The sequence below is a fragment of the Podarcis melisellensis genome (genome assembly GCF_964234715.1).
Source record: "Podarcis melisellensis genome assembly, chromosome: 9".
NCBI lineage: Eukaryota > Metazoa > Chordata > Lepidosauria > Squamata > Lacertidae > Podarcis > Podarcis melisellensis.
Genome location: NC_138541.1, coordinates 37571439 through 37588940, shown reverse-complemented (window position 1 = coordinate 37588940; position 17502 = coordinate 37571439). Strand labels below are relative to the sequence as shown.

At 39.1% G+C, this 17502-nt stretch overlaps 1 protein-coding gene across 8 annotated transcripts in view; it reads left to right on the top strand.

The window, feature by feature from the left end:
• Positions 1–17502, top strand: part of NR3C2 (nuclear receptor subfamily 3 group C member 2) — a 135881-nt gene that overhangs the window by 82933 nt on the left and 35446 nt on the right. The gene's annotated exons all lie outside the window — the stretch shown is intronic.

Sequence of the window (17502 nt, the reverse complement as noted above, 5' to 3'; positions counted from 1 at the left end):
TCTACTTTTCATTAAGAAGCATGGGTTTCAAGTGCCTGGAAATAAGTGATTTTTTTTTTTTAAGAAGGCGTTTCAAGAACGCATACTTGCCTCTAGTTCTCACTCTGAAAACAATATTTTGGACTATTCTGTATCCCCTACTCTTTTTCACTCATTTGCTCTAGCTCCATTTCACAGTCCTGTCCCTTTATCCTGGCAATTTCTCTCCACTTTCTGTCCTGTTCTTGATCTTAGTTAACACACCTTCCCTTCCGTAGTGTTGTGTCCTGCACTATATTAGACTGTTCATGCCATTCAACTGTACCTATCAGTATAAAGGTTTAAAGGTGAAGGGCTGGAAATAGAACAATTCAGCAAAACAGAGTTTTCGGGTAACTAATTTTCCTCTAGAGTTATGGACTTGAATTCTGTGCCTCTGTCTTCCTACTAAGCAGTTCCGCTGAATGTAATGGGACTCACTTAAAGTGAGTGTGACTGAGGTTACTATCTTAGGGTGTTTAATGATGACACACTGTTGAAAAGGTCAGCATTATAAAGTTCATTGGAATACCCAAATTTATTGAGTGGGAAAACTCACTACTAGATGATATGAGACAGCATATTCTATTTTACCAGGTGTTTCTTATATGGATAAAAGGAGAAAAAGAAGCAGGCTGCTGCTTTGAGTGACAGGCACATTGTCCTCCTAACCTCCAACTCGTGCCTCTGAATGTATCTTTGGCTCAATGTAGATGTCAAGCTTAACTATAGTTTGGCAGGATGTCTGAATTGCAGTTGGCTAGAAGAAGGGAAGAATCTGATTTGGGTTTGCAAGCAAGGGCAGTGATAGCTATGGACTGGTGTGATGTCTGAATTAACAAGTCACATTTACGGCCATCACTCTGCAGTGACTGCTGCACATGGAAACAGGTGTGAATTTATGAAGCTGAACCCTGAGATAATGAAATGTGAAAGAGGTTGTCTGGTGTATATTTGGAAGCTCATACTGTGGTTTGAGGTCTAGAATTATGGTTAGAGATGGTGTGGGGTATGTCTCAGGGTTGAATTTGTGTTTATATGCATGCATGTCTATTCCTTTGTGGGGGCTTATTTGTATAGGGGCCCAGAGGCAGATTAATAGCTCTCTGTCCATCTTGTATTCAAAACTTTTGTAATTACAGTGGTACCTTGAGTTACAAACACCTCAGGTTACAAACACTTTGGGTTACAGACTCCGCTAACCCAGAAGTAGTACCTCAGGTTAAGAACTTTACGTCAGAATGAGAACAGAAATCGCGCAGCGGTGGCATGGCGGCAGCGGGAGGCCCCATTAGCTACAGTGGTACCTCAGGTTAAGAATGGTTTCAGGTTAGGAACGGACCTCCGGAACGAATTAAATACTACTGTACTTGTCGTGCTTGTTTTGCTACCTTTGGAATTGACAATTAATTTAAGCATCCCAGCAAAAAAGAAAAAAAGAAAAGAAGAAAGAAAGAAAAAAGAGGGAAAATAGAGCTTAATCTAACAAAAATATTAGATTCACAGAATTGGTATGTTTTCAGATTCCCCCTCCCACTCATTTGCCAGCAGATATTCTCCCACATGTTCAAAGTGATTCTGCATCCTGTAGTGACTAGATAGACATGCGGTGGCAATGTATACAAGGGTGACTGGAGTACTGCTTTTCAGTATTTTTCTCTATGTCTTTTACCTGGGCATTATGTTACTGTTGACTGCTTCTAGCCTCTAGAGTTTAAATTTACTTTTCTGTTAGGAAAAAGTACAGCAGACCTGCAACTTATGCACACTTAAGTTGTGCCATTTAGGCACTATCCCTGAAATGTAAGCTCCACATAAGTTGTGGGTCTGCTCCATGTAGCAATAGTCTGATATTGTCTTCTCCAACTCTAGCTTCCCTCCTTCTCTAATGAGATTTTGGCCACATTCAATTATTGTGCTAAAGATGCAGCAGAAAAGAATCATGATTGCTTGTGTTCACCTGTTGACTCTACCTTTCTCCCCTAGTTATTCCTTTTACTAACAAAATTGAGATTGTATGTTCTTCAAGACAGAGATCTGTATAGTTTGCTTACATTGCTCTGTAAGGTGACATGTAGGACAGTAATGCTATATACATAATAAACTTGGCAAAGAACATTTATGAGAGATATTAAAGGCAAGACATTTTACGATGGATCATTTACAAGTTGTTGGTGATCAGTGTTCAGTTGTTGCTCGTCACTTGTTGCTGCAGGCTTGTGTGAACTACATAGCAACAGCACAGTGAAACTTAAAGCTTGGAAGGCGTTAGGTACATAGTACAGATGGAATAAGCTTGTCTGTTACCTGATTAAAGCCCTTCATTTTAAAAAGGAGCAAGGAGCGAGTTACCATTTTAGCTGATTCAGTAGCACAGTTAGCTACAAACAGAAGCTGCTTAGGATGGTGTGGATTTTTTTTTAAACGACATCAATTTTTCTACTCAAATTCAGAAAATACTAGTATAGTATAGACTTGGTGTCTAGTATAGACTTGGCGCTAGTATAGACTTGGTGTCTGCAATGGGGTGGGGGTTGAAGTTGCCTATTAGTATTCTCTGTTTCTCATTAGGTTTACTATCTGGGTGAGCACTTGTTTGGAGTGTCCCTCCCCTCCAATGTGGACTATTGGGGCACATTAGAGATCCTGTACCACCCATCTCTGCATTCTCCCTCTGCCTGATCTGATAGTGGTGATCTCAAACATGAGGAGGAGGAACCTCCAGAATGGATGTTCTGGGAGACCTCAATATCCATGTCAAGGCTTACTTGTCAGAGGTAGTTCAGGATTGTCATGGCAACCATAAGGTCATGGAGCTGTCTCCAGTTGTCAGTGGCCCAACATGTGCTAAAGGTCATGCTATGGTATGGGAATGAGAGGGATTTTTCTTCTCTCCTTTCATGGCCAAATCACTTTTGATTGAGATTTAGGCTTGCCGTGTCTTCCTCTCTCTGCATGGGTGAGAGAACAATCCATGGGTGAGAGAACAATCCAATCTCAGGTTGATGGGTCCTAGAGAGAGTTATGAGAGCACTTGCAATATTTCTATTAGCATGGCTGGTGGTCCTGTCAAAGCCCTGGTTGCTTTGTGGAATGTGGAAATGACTCAGTTGATGTAATTGCTCCTAAGCTCCCTTTTGGTGCTGCTGGTTTGGCCCCTTGGTTTACAGGCAGATATGAGTGGTGTATGAGAACAGACAGTGATGGGAATGCAAGTCAGAAGTGGATCCTGCAAAACACAATGAAAAGCTAATCTCAGAGTCTTCTGTGACTTTATTTGCTAAGCACTTGGAAATTTGCTTCCTTAATAATTTGCATGCCACTTCATTGCCATTAAATGGGTCGCTAGTGAACTGGGATTAATTTCATTTATTGAGGCCTAGGGACATAAACAAGGTGCTTGGAAGAGTACAGGGTGCCATCTTTTTGCTTGGCCGTTGCTGCTTCTGGCTCATAATATTGAGCAGGAAGTAATAAATACCTGCTTGCTAGAAGGTGAGTTCTGAACCACCTTAAAGGACTATTCCAGCTCTCAGCCAATGTAATATTTTTGGACACTGCTCAAGTGGATGGTTGTTGTGCAAGACTTGGATGGCACTGATTATCTAGATCCATTTCAGTGTACTTACAGGGTTGAACTTTGCACTGAAAAGGCTATTTGCAGATAAACAGTGATTTGTACACTAATAGTTACCTTGGCTGTGAACATGGATAAGTGGAAAGGCTATTTGTAGGATTGGCCAAAGCAGTCTAGGTTCTCTATTATTAGAAAACTGTAAGTCTTGGTGAAAAATAATGCAGGTTCCTACTGCTCCCCTCCCACTTCTTGATCCTTGTGCATTTTCTTTCTCTTTTTCCTTTTTTCATATCTGGGACCAATGGATTGCAATCTTTGTCTGTGCATTTGGAATGAACATAATCTTTAAAAAGGAAAGGCAACTTTATTAATCTCTGTGTCTGGGAGTTTCACATTTCTCCTAAATGTAATTTGATACCTGAAGCCAAGAACTCAATCATTCATTCTCTGCCACATGGATCCAGAAATAAGACACTTCTGTTAGCCTGTGCACCGCATAATGCATGCAAATGCTATGCTTAACAATGCTAGCTGGAATTGTGAAAGTGATAGGTGCTTATTTGCTCTGATATTGTGTCATTATAATGATATACTATTGGGAGAAATTAATAACAGCACTCATTGTTTAGTATGCACTAGCACGTAAAATCAAAAACTAATGAAAGCCAACACTGTTGGAAAGTAATAATCTCAGACTTGCCATCATAAAACAGAATAGCCTAGCAGTGAGGAGAAATTTCTGCAGAATCAAACATAAAATGCCAAATTGAAAGATGGGAACTTTACAGGCTTTGGGAATTGGGACGGATATCTCATATTTGTTTTCCCACTGGGTCACCTTGTCGGTACTTGCATGCTATTCAGTTTGAAACATAAGAGGAAGCCATTTTACAATAATATGCCTTTACACTGATTACAGGCACACAAATGTCTCTATCCCCAATAAGAGTGTGACATTTAGTCTTGATTTATTAGAACCAATTGAAATGTGATTTATTGCTTGGTCTCTGCTTTACTCTTTCACAATTAATTTGTTGAGGACACAGTATCCCCTAGTTTGGAGAATGTTAAAACCTTGCAAGTTAGAAATGCGAAGGAAGGGGTGGGCGTGGCTTGTTGGAAAGCTAAATGGCAGCATAATTCTGTGTCTCCAATCATCCTGGGACAAAATCTAAGCAAAGTGGATCCTATTGACATCTGATCAAAAGTTTTATATAGCCTCGGCAAGGAGATGATTCAAGGAATACATGGACCAAAAAGCAAACCTCCAAGGTTAGTTAGAGGGAGCTTTATCTGAGGCTTCAGCGGAGGCCTCAGACACTGACATGGCTAAAAGCAGCATGGAAGTGGCCAAGGGCAGGAAAGTAGCTGCTACAATGGAGGAGGCCAGAGACGCAGATGTGTACATTAACAAAAGAAGGCAAGCCCTAGCCTTGGACTGGAGAGCAGCCCTAGCTCCACTTGAGAATAAATTCGATTTGCTATCTGACCAACTGTCAGGTGTTTCTAAAACTGCAAATGATGCACACAATCTTGCTCTAACCACCCAATCTGAGATCCAGCTCTTACAAATGGAGACTGAATATTTAGCTGTGAAGCTGGAGGAACAATCAGACAGGGACAGGAAGAGAAATGTGAAGGAACAACTGATGCTGGAAATGAACTTTTAAAAGTTGCAGGATGTAGAACACATATTTGGTGCAGTTTGGTAGCCTGCCAAACATATTGCTTCTGCAATATGGTGGCAAGGCATTTGTACAGCGTAACATTTGACCCAATATCTGGCTTAGTTCCTGGTGATCATACGTAGAGCCATATCTTTTCTCTAGCTTTCTGGAGGGCTGTAGGCAACACAATGACTGGGCAACAAAGGTGAGCAGTTTGAAATTAGCATGGTCAAACACACATGAGAAACTGTCATAGGGTTTCCTGTGTGGCAGTGATGATGGCTAATAATTCCTACTTTTCCATCACCATTGCATTTTTGATACATTTCAATAGAAGAAAAAACGGAAAGTAATAAACAATAGGAAAAAAGAGTTACATATTCTATTACATTCAAAAATACCATCACTGACGGACTTCCCTTCCTTAGTTCCTTTTATATTCCACTTCCTCTCGCATCATCTTAGTTTCCCCAATCTTTCCCATTAATTCTCATTCTGGGCCTGCCTTTTAAGATAATTTGAAAACTTCAGATGGTGCATTTAAAAAATAAGCTGAGCCTCCCCGCATGCTCACTCACTGGTGCAATTGTGGGGAAGAGCTCAGAAGCTTTCTGATTAACTATAATTTCTCCTGAGCCCTGTCCCTTCAATTATTTTTTAAAATAGATTAATATTTATCCCACCCATCCCTGGATAGCAACAGTAGTCAGTGGGGTGACGCCACAGCCCTTACTTGGCATCACTGCCTACTGAGAGGGAGAGGTCAAAGGTCAAGGCGGAGGCATGGTCAGCACAGTGCAAACTCAGTGGTGGGAGCACTGATGATGCCAGTGATGGGAGGTCAGGCAACTACTGCCTCCCTGCCCTGCCGCTGGATAACATTCTGAGAGCACTGCCCAGTGTTTCAAAGAGCATTTAAAACTTATACGAGGACTCCCAAACATCATGCCTGCATATAGCAGTTCAGTGCCTGGTTGCAGTTGTGGACTGACTGAGGGCTAAGAAGCTGATAGAGACATCGATGACAGATAATTCCTCTAGATGAGTGAAGTCTGGAGTGGGTTTATTTGACAGTGTTCTCTTGGCTGAGGAATGCTCTTCTTAAAGAGGCTTGCTTGGTGGTCCCACATTAATAATAATAATAAAAACTTCTCCCAATAAATGCTACTAACGATATATATTTACCTCTGCACATTGATGTTTGTTGCTTGCTTTTCAGCTAACATAAAGCGTTTTGGGCTGTTTTGTGTATTGTTATCCATTTCTATATGCTTAACCTCTGTTTTACTTTCTGGTGCTGGTTTGGACTTCAGCATTGAATTGATTGTATTTTATTGTGTTCTTAATTTTGTGTTACATTTAAAGTGTGCATGTCTTCTAGAATTCATTTTGTGCAGTGACAAATAAGGGTAAATGTATTATAATCGAGATAAAATGCCACATTAGTTTTACCACTACTCTGTGGTAAACAATGTATGTAAACAATACTCTGAAACAATATGCACAAATTTATATTAGATGTAAGCCTTTTTATGAATCCTTTGGTGGAAGCAGCCTTGGCTACAAACTACACGATGAATGAATAAGATATATTTTTTCAGATGCATGTTGCAACTGATATATCAACAAGCTATATTTCCATTAAGGAAAAAATCTGATATTCAGACTACATCATGACTAGTAGTCACAATATAGCCTTCTGATCCATGAATTTTTCCAATCTTCTTTTCTTATTATAGAATCCTATAATAAAGCTAGGTGTCTTCTTTTTCTTGTCCAGCTTGTCAAATATGGGGGTTTCACAATAATACTATTTCAAAATTTAATCAAGTGTTTAAGTAGGTTGAAGTCCTCACATTATTTCAAATTGCTGTACTTATTTTCAGCATTTTCAGAGTTGAAACAACTTATTTTCAGCATTGTATATGAATACTTTCTATTAATATCACCAGCTGCTGCTTCTTTTAGCAGGGCTCTTAGCATTAATAGCTTCATGGCTTCTTCTTCTTGTTGTTGTTTTAAAAGCTGTTGAAAATCTTCCTGCCTGCAGTTTGTAGAGGCCTTCAACTAAAGAAGTTGGCAAAACTATTGTCCCTTAGCAGGAGACACACACTTAAACAAAAAGTGACTGACAGACTAAATCAGGGTTAATTGCTTGGCTAAATGCATTGTTGTAAGTTAACTTGTGCCCATTTAGAGGTGTCAGAAACATGGAGTTTGGCTTTGAGCCCTTCTGTGTGTTTGCATAGTAGGCATTAATCATTATACTCATTACCGGGGTTAACTGACCACTTCCGAGCAATAGTGAAAATTGAGGTCATCAGTCTTTCTTGTTAAACCAGAAAGAGAGATCTCTCTCACATTATATTAATCATTAGCTCACAAATTGTGCAACATTTATACTTGATTTTTTTCTGCTAGGAACAAACTTTATCTTCTTTTTCTTCCCTCCGCCTTATATATGTCTATCTATAAATGCCATCTTAATTATGGTGGGTTAACCTCTGTCACATCTACATAACAAATTATAATAATAAATGAACTCGTTACCTAATTGAAGTACAAGCACTTGTTCTAGACATCAGTATTCATTAAGTCCTACTGCCAGATTCAATAGCTGTAGCTGGAATTGGTCAGTGTGATTTCCTGATATGAAGCAACATTTTTATGGAGATCGTTACTTCTACACTTCTTTTGTATTTTTACTTCTTTGTGTGTGATCAACTTGTGTTACAGTATCAGTGTCTCAGTTTGGAATGTCTCAGTTTCATTTGGAACGAAGTTTGATGAATGGAACAGTTAAACATCAGGACCAACAAAATGAGCAGATTAGTCAAAGAACATGATACTTCTTTTTAAATTATTTCTATTAGAGGCCCTGAAATAATGCTCATTGCCTTACTACCATGAAGAAGATTAATCTCTTAAAGCTGAGATTTCCCAACATCTGAAGTACTGGGGCAATCAAAAAATAATCTGAAAGTTGACTTTTAAAGTGCTTTCAGTACCCCTGGTTATTAGATAGGAGAGCAACAGATATTTCATAACTAATATTTGTTCATGTTCATGGGTTTTTTTTTAAAAAAAAAACCACCCTCCAGTTTCATTGACAATTTTAGGAAACTGCCTTGTATGAAATGAAGTAAGGACATAAACTCTTTGTGAATGAAATATTGTTTAAAATCGAGAACTTTTCCAAGCAAGTGGAGAATTGCTATATTTTTAAACAGGTTTTTGTTTGTTTGTTACATTTCTCTGTTTAGCTGGCCTTTGCACGATTTGAGTTTGGCACCATATTTTAGGGTTATTAAAAATTCTGTGATGCGGTGGGGTTTTTGTGTTGGCATAAGGAGTGGAGCCAAAGAATTGGAATGTGATTGTTGTTCCATACGTTTCCTGCATCTTCTGTTGTTTCAACAATACTTGGCAAACAGAAAAACTAAGAGCAGCCTGTAAAACGTTATTATTTAGTCTAAGAAACTGAACACACTCTTGAGCTGCAATAAGCATGCCCGTGTTGGGAATTATCAAGGACTGATGTTGACAAATAAATGAATTAAAAGGAAGACAAAATTCTTAGTAAAAATGCTCACTTCTTTCTTTGAGGCTTGTTTTCCTGGTGGTCTAAGCATATATTGCTTGTATGGAAACAGTAGAAAGGCAATGAGTAATTACATATGCAAGTACTGCTGTTTAATATTTACTTAATGCCAGAACTGTGTAAGGCATTGCAGTGATATGAACCATGCCCTGGAGGCTTATGTGGCACCCCAGACATAACAATATGCTAAACATACTTTCTTTCTTAGGATAATGGCATTCCAAGTGATAGAAAGTGACGGATTTCATTTGCAAATAGAATAACTTTGATTCCTCACTTTTCCTTGCTCACCTGCTTTAGTGAATTTGCATAGGAATACTTTAAGTATTGTAATCATCCCTGTGCAGTATTGTAGAAAAGCAATTTCATTCTGTTTTTTGTATGTGCAATATGCTACAATTGACCTTTCTGGATTTGGGGCTCTTCATTTTATAGGCATTAGAAACTGTGATTTACTTATTTTTTTAAACCCTACAAAACTCCACTACAGAAATTATGCCTTTTAAAGTGTGTCATGTCTCTCCTCCACCCCCCCAATGTTGGTTTTGGCTACTTTCCAGCTTTGAAAACCTCACACTGCTTCAAGAGTGTACATAAGTGGGAACATACTAATCAGTTATATGAAATATTTTACTACGTTTCATTATAATCTACTTACTAAAGTGGAAAAACCTTTTTAGCACGCTAAATTCATTTGCTCTAATTTTTGTTTGATTTAGTGCATGTGGCATTTTCAAACACACCTCTTACAGAGCTAATTTTATCTGGTTCACAGCCATACTAAGAGAAATTCTTGATTACCACCATCTTTTAAATCAGAATGCATTTTATGCAGTGCCAGATTTACATATAAGCTAAACAAGCTATAGCTTAGGGCCCCACTCTCTTGGGGGCCCCCAAAAAAATTTAAAGGAAAAAAAACCTGGATGTACATTTCCAAAATATAAGATAAAAAACAAATAAAATAAAACCTACATACAGCAACAGTGTTTTATTTTGTGTTGTGTAGGCTTTTGTGATGTAAGTAATGGGCCCCACCTGCTAGCCTGCTCCCTAAAAGATCACTGGTTTGCTCATTTCTATATATAGGGTGCCTACATTCTGCATGGACTGGTTGTATGGCAACATGTGCAAATGGCTTTAGATAGCTATTAGGTCCATAAATTACCATATAGCATATATTCAACACACAAAAAACAGTGACAATTTGTTGTTGACAAAGGACAGCTGGACATATAAAAGGCTCCATTACCTTCAGTAGCTTAGGGCCTCCTCAAACCTAAATCTGGCCCCGATTTTATGGAATATTTAAAAGCATATGTTTAAAAATAGGATTGTGGTGTTGCCATAGCAGAACCCTTCACTTTAGGCTTCAGAATACCAGTTGCCAGAAACCAAGGGAGGGGACTGTGCTCTTGTGCTCAGGTCCTCAGGAAGCTCAGGCTTCCCATAAGCACCTGTTTGGCCACTGTGAGAACAGGATGCTGGACTAGGTGGGTTGCTGCCCCATCCAGAAGGTTCTCCTTATGTTCTTACATGAGTTAATGCTGACATTTTTTGTCGAAACTGCAAGCCAGGATCAATGAAGTTGGTAGGTCCCAAGGCTCTAATGCTGGTAACATGCTTGGGCTGGAGAGTTCCAGTGTCTTAACCAATACCTTTCCATTCACTTCATTCTCAGGAATGGGTCCACATGCAACCTCTGTTGTACACACAGAGCTCTCTGTGACACTGAAGTGAATGGGGAAAGCTGTGATCATGCAGGAGTCTCTTTGTCTGATATGAATTGCAATAGCACATGCTTGAGATAACTAAACATAGTGACTTCCCCCCCTCAACCATTTTATTGAAAAAGCTTTCACTGATAACAATGAACCCAAATCCCCCATCCCACTCTATCAGGTAAAGTGCAATCACAAAATCAAATATGTAAGCTCGTATTCTCTCACTTTCCCCTGCGCTCCTAGGATTATGGCAAATATTTGTTTCCTACAAGGATAAAACTGGTGAAGGGGACTACTCTTTTGCATTCATAATAGAGAGACCAAGGTGATCCAATGCATGGCCCAAGGGCAGCATGCGGCCCTCGAGGCCTTTTTTGGTGGCCCTCGGCAACATTTGACATGCCCCACTCCCGTCTTCACACTGCCTTCCCAAGGCTGGGTAGTGCTTTGCTCACTTTCAGAAGGATGTGGGAGGGCTCTTGGACCCTGCCAGAGTCTCACACCTCCTTTCCAAAGCCCTGTAACTCACTTATCCAGCTTTGGGAAAGCAGCATGAGAGCTAGGGTGGACGGCTGCCAAATTTGGGACTCACTCCCTGCCCCCCATGCAAAAAGGCAGTGTGTAACCCATGGGTTCCTTGTCAAAATACTCTTTCAGTCCAGTTGGTATGAAAAATCGGACCACTCTAAGATAGACTATGGTAAATTGTTGTTTCCTCCTTTTTCAGTATACCGGTATGCTTCTGATGGTGATGAGAAGGAAGCTCAGGGTGGGAGTCCTACTGAATATACTTGTCCAAAGAGTGTGACCTTTTCTGTATGATATTAAACATCAAGCACTCTTGAAATGAGGCCCTGAATACCAAACGTCGCTTTGCTTTCCCATTTTGCTTCTGCTGAGTTTCATCATTAAGTCTGCTGAATTATGTTGTTGAATTCAAACCTTCCCTCTCCACCCGGTTGCTTCTGTGCTCACTCACAGTGTTCGCTCACAAGAAGCTCCCTGTTTGCCTCAAAGCAAGATGCATTTCTGTATGCATTCTTGGGTGCAACAAAAGTTCTTCCATCCATTTAAGAAATCCCATTGTGGTGGAGCTCATCCATTGCACCTGTATCTATGGAGGCAGCCTATGAAATACATTGAGGCCACCATGATAGAGCTGCTGTTGAACTGCAAATAGACCTCCCATTTTGGAATTCAGTGTAGACTTCTAAAATTTAAATGTTCTGACGAATGTATGCTAGAAACACTACAAATAACTTCCCGTATCTCTTGAACCATCCAAAGGAACAAGATAAAACCAGCATTTATCTTCCTGATAAAGTTACCCTAAATAAACAGAGTCCTTTTTTAGGCCTCATTAGGACTTGAAGCAAAGTTAAAGACATGCTTTGAAAGTCACCTTCAGCATAATAAGGCTTCCTTTTTATATATGCATTTTGAACCCCCAATATAGTTGATGTGCCTCCAATTATTACATTATTGGCAACCTGTAAAAAATCATCCATCTTAAAGCACTAGATCAGCAGATAGATGGATTTACCGGAGTATTTTAGTGGCACTGTTTAAGTATAATTGTTTCATAATCTACACAAAAGAAACAGAGGGGAAATGAATATTTGGAGCATGTTGAAAGACACATGCAAAAAAAGGAAAAACATCTACAAGGCCTGCTGAGAAAACTGTAACAGCATAATTGTAGAAAATAGGAGGGAGGGAGCAAAGGAAGGAAGAAGGGGGCAAATACATATTAGAACAGAGATACAGAACAATCATGTGTTTGTTGTAATCTGATAATGGAATGGGCAGTATGATCTATGAAAGATAAAGCAGGAGACACAATGCCTTTTAATTGAATTTTGTTATTTTGTTTTGTTAAAGTTTAACATATCCTGTTTATCAAACATTCACAGTTAACATAAATGGCCTTCACTATTTGTGCAGATTATTCTAGCAGTTCTGTTCATTTAGCTCAGAGTATCGCCTGCTTTCTTCCTTCGCGTCCCTTTTGAAGGGAATATAGGAAAAATCTTTGTAGCTGAAAGTGCACAAGCATTTTGAGCTTCACAGGCATATTTGAACTTGTCTATGAGAAAAGGTGAAAGAGGCAACAGGGCAGGGGCAGGCAAAGAAGAAAAGAAATAGGAATATCCACTAAAGATAAAAGATACGTGAATCTATAAAGTCCGACATATGCTGGCCCTATGAAAGCATATTAAGTTATTGGTTCCTTTTGCTGAATGTAATGGAGGGAAACAGTGTTTCCCCACCCCCCTTCCTAGCATACTGCCTCTCATTGGTTTTCACATCTTCCCAGTGGGAATAGATAATGCTGTGTTACATCTTCTAAAGCACACAGGAGTGTTAATTAGTGTAAAGTGGTTGTGTAGTATTGTCAGTTTCAATATATTAACCATATCGGAGATCTGAAGTACTGAACTTTCTTGTTTATATGCATAATTACTTAGGTATCCATTTAATTGAGTTTTTTTTTACACTGGCTGCCAATTAGCTTCCAGGCCTAATTCAGAGCACCGGTTTTGACCTATAAAGCCTTAAGCAGTTCAGGGCCGCAATACCTCAAGGACAGCCCCTCCTCATATTGCCTGCCCTGGGCCCTGCGCTCATCATCTGAGGCCCTTCTTCATGTGCCCACTCCACAAGAGGTCTGGAGCATGGCAGCATGAGAACAGGCCATTTCTGTGATGATTCACTGTTTGTGGAATGCTGTCTCCAAGGAGGCTTGCCTGGTGTTCTCATTACATATCTTTCTTTGTGAAAACAAAATTATATGAAATAAAATCCCACCACACCGAATAGAAATGATCAGCATGTTTCTGTACCTTAGATAGGTGTAATTTATGTGTCATTTTTTCTTTCAATAACTAAATTCAAAATAGAATTTGGTTCAAGTGGTTAGTGCATCTTTCTAAATGAAGAATAGGAGAGATCTATGAGACTAAGGGTTTTGAGCCAATGATGGTTGAACCCTATTGAGCTAGTCCTCTTTGCCCCGGACATTTTATTCATGCTTAGAACATGGTGAAAGAGAGCTGGATGGGCATATTGGAAATGTGCATATATCTCCCAGTGCTTATTATTTATTTGCTTGTTTTATGCATTTGTACTCCCCTTCATCGATAGGAAGAGCTGTAGCTCAATGGTAGAACATCTGCTTTGCATGCAGACGGTCCCAGGTTCAGTCCTCGTCATCTCCAGCTGTATAAATTTTATTGAATGAATGAATGTACCTGCTGGTCTCTTGTTCTGCCTGTATATGTACCTCTGTGTGTATGTACACATAGAACTAAGGTGGGAAACACCTCCCTATCTTAATACTCTTTGTAGAGATGCTACACCAATGTTGTGAGTGTACACTTTTGAACTGCCCTTGGGATGCAATTGGAAAAGAAGCCAGATAATATCATGTTAAATCACTTTGTAGTAATATTAGACAATGCCGCTTTTATAAAAGAATATTTGCAGAAATAGTATCTTGGGGAGAAGATAGTTTCTAAAAATGAAAGTGGAAACTCTAGATGGTATAGAGAGTTGGAAGACTGAAGATGTGAAGTCAATGTGCATACTAATTATTATGAAATATCTAATTTACTTGGGAAAACGAGCCATATTCCTTTTGTGCCTTGCTTAAACATTTGCTTTTCTACTTTTAATTGTGTTATTTTAACATGTGCTTCAACAGAAAGGTGAGGAGTAGAAAAAATTATGAAACGGGGAATTAAAGTACTGTAATGAGCAACTGATCTCTCCATCGTTGATAAAGATACTTTGGCTGCAGTTCCCAGTCCACTTACTTGAGAATAGTTCCATTTAGTCAGCAAAATAATAGAAGCCACGATATGGAAGGAGGAAACAGCAGAGATATTCAGACTAAAGCGAAAGTTAGAATAAGAGAGAAGCAGAGATAATGGATAAAAAAAGGAGAAAGAACACTGAAGATAAAATAAGTAGTAGAAGCAATCTAGGTCAGCAAAGAAAGATGAAATAAATGGTATAATCCACCAGAAACTTGTGCAAGCCCTAGGTAAATTGTGCTCAACCATTTTAGAAAGAAAATAACCTTAAAAGGAATGACAAAGTAGTTGATTGAACTGAAGAGGGGGAATATTATCACATGGTTTTAATGCAGGGGGGAAGTATATTAAAGTTGCATATGTATACACACTCTGGAATTAACTTGTGAGCATAGGTGCATGAGACACTGTGTGAGGGTTCAGGTTTTTGGAGCCTGTTGTGTTTACTCAGATGGTGTGAACATTGTGCCTTGATGACTCAAAATAGGTGTAGTTGTTGGTTGGTTAATTAATTTACCGCTTAATGCCAAAATAGTCTTTTAAGTGATTTACAAAATATTTCTTTAAAGTTACACATTATAAAATACACCATAAAACAATCCCATTAAAACATTAAAACCTTTAATCATTAATGTTGGTGGTTAAAATATGCAATGAAATAATCCTCAGGTACACTGTGTCATGTCTCTAGGGTCCTCAGGCCTCTTGATTTAATTATCTTTTTAGCTTATTTAGCAACATGAAGTTGTTTCTGGTTACGGCCATATTGTTACTGATGCTCCCCTTTGTTTATAAAAATAACTAATGATTATGAATGTAATTTCCTTCTACAATACCAGGTGGGCTCTTGTTTAGGAATGCCATGGTCACGGTGATAATCTGTCACTCTGGAGCTGGGTGGCAGAGGCACATGCATCCCAGGCAGGATCAGGGCCCGCTGAAGGTAAATCAGCAGTCTTAAGTCATCTTTGGAACAGGAGACTAAGCATCTCACCAGAAAAGGATGGCTTCTCAGGACAAAAGGAAAAGCAAATGGCTGATAATTCCAAGAGAGGTTAATCCAATAGCCGAGAAATGGGGCAAAGAATATGGAAGGTGGTGTGACAAAGCTGGGGAAAGAATAAATGGGTTAACCTTGAATTAGACTACCTGTGACCTGAGAGTTCAGTGCTCAGGTGTACTGAGTCCTATGCTAGCACAATGAAAATGATCAGTGTGCAGGGAGAATGTTGATTATGAAAATACATTGCATGGAGACAGACTTTAAATTATGGGAGTATGAAAATCGGTTTGTGTGTGCATGCATGTATACACACAGAGAGACATTTGCAAGTGTGTGTGAGAGAGAGTGTGTGTGATCACATCTTGCTATTTTTTCCTTGATTTCTTCTCTTTTTTTCTTGAACAGACCTCTGGAAATTTACATTTGTTCATGACACAACTGTGCAGGCTCTGATTCCTTTAAATCTGTGTGCTGCAACTCAGTAATTCCCAACCCCTCCCCCTCCCCTCAAAAAAAATACTTTGCAAGCTTCTGGCACACCCTTGATCTACTTTTTGTAAATTACAATTAATTAAATTACTGTACATACACCTGAACAATGCAGGCCATTATTTATTAGTTTACTGTTGCTACTGCATAGTCAGAATGCACTGGTTTGAACAGAATTGGGGAAGTTAATTATCACAAGCTTTAGTTTGCTCTAATAATAAGTAACCAGTTATGGAGAGAAACTGAACATAAGTGTAATATTTTATTAAGTGGTAGGAATTTGGGCATGTAGTTGAATTTGCATTGCAGAATTTTGAGGGACTGCCTAATCTGTTTCCCGGGTTGTTCCAACCAGTTCAAGAGCAGTAAAACAAGGTTATGTAATTGACATGTGATGTAGCCTAAAATAGTGAGTGCAAACATAGGCTGCTGTTGCTGGGCAGTTGGCAACTGCTTTGAAAAAAAAACCTGTTCACTGTATAAGAGAGAACATTTTAAAATCGAAACGTATAGCTCAGTTTTTAAAATCTCACAAAATGGAAAAGTTTGTGGACTTTCCCCCAGTAAAATACAGTGAGGTGTTTTTTTTTAAAAAAAGCTTGAAACAACAGATGTTGTCAATTGTGCTTTGTTTTAAAAATGATGAGTATTAATATTGAAAGAGAGAAATGGCATGATGCCTGTGTGCCTATCTGTCTGTGTTTTAAAACATATCACATGCTGAGGATGGGCTTGCGTTGTACCTAATACAGTAAAAGTGAAATATTATTTAGCAGTCATGTTTCACCACTTAGGAGATTGCAGGCATGCGGTGATATAACAACACTGATTTAAGTAAGTGAGGTATTGACTTGAAAGCTGCCAGGAAAAGATGTATTTCACATGCAGCTGGGTGAGTCGAAAGGAAAGGCTGCTGCTGAATTATATGATTTTTGTTCTGCAGCAGTAAAGACTGCTTCACTGAGCTTAAGGCAGAGAGGGGCAGATCCCTCCACTACAGAGAAAGGCCTGTTTGAGAGCTAGATTTCCAAGAGATGCGTCCTCCCTGCTCCCAGTCGCCTTTTCCTCATTGATTTTCCACAGCATATTTTCATTCCATTCCACTGGGCAAATAATTAAAACAGCCAGTTTCAGAAGTGAAACGAGACCCAAAATAAGTATGTGAAGTTAATGTAGCCAAGGGGCTGTTAATAATGTTTATTTATGAGCATGAAGCAAGCTTATGAATGTGAAGAAAGAATCTGGCCTTGGTTCCATCCCTCTGTAAGTTAGGAAGAACAATCTGTGGAGCTGAGTTTTCTTAAAGCCCAAATGAAAAATCACACAGGTATGCATGCCATCATTTCACTACATTGGTATCATCAGAATAAAACCCCTTTTTTAAAGTTCAACACCCATTCTAGGGATGCCCTAGGACCTAGGTAATATATTCCCAAAGTCCAAATTACTTAATTAGCCCAATATGCAGAAACATTATCCTAGCTCTGAAAACTCTACATTCTGTAGCCATTTTGTCAAGCCATATCGCGCTTATTAACACATACCAAAAGCAATTCATTCAGCATAAGGAGCAGTGGATTTTTTATCCTGATTATCAGCTGTTGTGCG